Here is a 2,818-nt window from a genome sequence, read left to right as displayed (position 1 = left end):
ACAGCACCAGGAAGAGACAGCGGCAGGAGAAGACGGCGGTGGGAGAGACGACGGCGGGAGAAGATGGCACCCGGAGAGATGGCAGCAGGAGAGGAAGGCTCAGGGAGAAGACAGCACCGGGAGAGACGACAATGGGAGAGACCGCAACGGGAGAGACAGCTAGGGGAGAAGACCGCTTAGAGCAATTTTTTTTAATAAAGAACTTATCCAAAACCGGCTCTTGTTTGGCATGGCTCTTGTTTGACATGGGGGCGAAGGGCCTGGTATGGACCTGGGGGGGGGGACCCCGCGCCTTTTTTTTTTTTTTTTTTGCAATTTTTTTTTTTTGCCGGCAATTATTTAATTTTTTTACATTCAGCTGTCAGCAGGGAACCTCGCTGACAGCTGATGACTCATCGGTTGCTTCCTGGCCCCTTGTTTAGCAACCAGATATGTAGAGTGTGTTTACAGTGTGTTTAACCACTTCAGACCTGGAAGGGTTTACCCACTTACTGACCAGGCCATTTTTTGCGATACAGCACTGGATCGCTTAAACTGACAATGTACCCAAACAAAATTGACGTTCTTTTTTTTCCACAAATAAAGCTTTCTTTTGGTGGTATTTGATCACCTCTGTGGTTTTTATTTATTTATGCGCTATAAACAAAAAAAGACCATCAATTTTGAAAAAAAAAACAATATTTTTTACTTTTTGCTATAATAAATGTCCAAAAACAAATAATAAAAAAACAAATGTCTTCATCAGTTTAGGCCTATATGTATTTTGGTAAAAAAAATCTTAAATGTATATTGATTGGTTTGCGCAAAAGTTATAGCATCTACAAAATAGGGGATATATTTATGGCATTTTCAGTATTCATTTTTTTTTTTTTTTACTAGTAATGGCGGTAATCAGAGATTTTTAGTGGCGGACAGATTGGACACTTTGGACACTTTTTTGGGACCATTGACATTTATACAGCGATCAGAGCTAAAAATAGCCACCGAGCTACTGTATAAATGTCACTGGCAAGGAAGGGGTTAACACTAGGGGGCGCTCAAGAGGTTAAGTGTGTCCTAGGGAGGTGTTTCTAACTGTGGGGAGCACGGGACTGACAGGGGGTAGAGAGTGATCGCTGTTCCTGATCACTAGGAACAGCAGATCTCTTTCTACTTCCCTGACAGAACAGAGATCTGTCTGTTTACATTGACAGATCCCCGTTCTGGCTCTCTGAGGAGCGATCTCGGGTCGCCGGTGGGCATTGCGGCCGCCAGCCACACGCATCAGCTTCAGCGTTGCGCCACCCTCTATAGCCTTTAAAGCGGCTGCCATACAGCTACAGCGATTCGCACAGGGGAGCCAACCTGCCGCCGTATAACAGCTGGTAAACGCAAAATGCATGAAAACTGCATGCAAAAACGCATAAAAAATGAGGGGTTTAAAATGCAAAATGCACTGCAAAACGTACCTAAAAAAACGCATCAAGCGCAGCCGCATAGATGTGAACCCAGACTAAATCCAGGTTTTTACAACAGGATGAAAAAACATTAGCACATCATTGTTACACTGTGCATGGAATTCCAGGTAGCAGATGTGAAATTCATCGTGGTTATTACCAAAGCAGTAGGAAAGTCATAAATGGCCACCAAAATGTGGCTTTCATTATAGCAAATGAATACATTTTTGAGATTATTGTTCTTGCCTTTCAATATATTGGAAACTACCAGCTCCAAACAACTTACGCAGATTAAATCCATATTGTCAGCTGAGATCTTGGAAGTGGTTTATTTTTGCCAAATGTCTTAGTAACAACACCTGAAAGTGAAAATACAGTCCACATTACTGCGGTAGCTTTAGTGGAAGAAAAATATAAAACACGTGTAAAATGCTTAATCGCAAGCAATTGTTAAATATTCGTTTTTGATTAGTTTAAAGGCTAAATATGATGAAAGTATAGAACTCCTTTACACCTCCCCTTTGGTTCACTGGGGGTGCACTGCAGGTGTAAAGGTCTATTCTATAGGAAAATCTGGAGAAAACAGGAAAGATTGGCGCTTGCTTGTCCCAAGTAGCTACAGGAGCTAACGTGTTTTGAAGAAGAGTTTAAAAACCATAACCCATAATCAAACATAAATGTTGGGGAGGTTGTTGTTCATGCTAAAGGAGACATCCAACCATGACTACGAGAGGCATTCAGAGGGGTCACTGGTCTATTCAGATGCTGTGCACACATTAAAACACATAACGAGATGGTAATTACTGGGAAAGTTGTAATTTCATCTTATGTGTATGTGTTTAAAAAAGCATTCATTACATAAGACATAATTATAGGCTGACAGATATTACTACGTTCTCATAGGTTGTCCTATCAAATACATCTTAATGCTACTAACAAAATGATTTCCCAGAACTGCTTGTTTTTATCTGTAACATATAAGAAAAATTGTTTTATTTATCATAGTTTTTAAATGATAATCTACATTTTATTAGATTTTTATAGTAGCCATTCTAACTGTAGAAACTGTAAGTACAGGGATTTGTTGCGCCAAATACAAAGGAAATAAATAATAAAATGCAAAAAATAAAAATAAAAAGCTGCTAACACTAGATTGCTTGGTACAATTGAAAGAAATGGAAAAGGAAGCGTTGCGCTTAAAAATAAAGTCCCTTTAAGGTGTCTTCATATATGGAAGGAGAGATAGACCATCACCATTACCTAATAGTACTGACTTTTACCATCAGTGTATGGGGTATACACTTTTAAATATACTGAATAGCGGCACCGTCGATCCTCCCTACAAACAATGTTCCACTCCACATGTGGTTAAAGCTGCTCCA

The sequence above is a fragment of the Aquarana catesbeiana genome, linkage group LG13, assembly GCF_042186555.1.
Source record: "Aquarana catesbeiana isolate 2022-GZ linkage group LG13, ASM4218655v1, whole genome shotgun sequence".
Taxonomy (NCBI): Eukaryota; Metazoa; Chordata; class Amphibia; order Anura; family Ranidae; genus Aquarana; species Aquarana catesbeiana.
Note: the sequence above shows the minus strand (reverse complement) of the source record.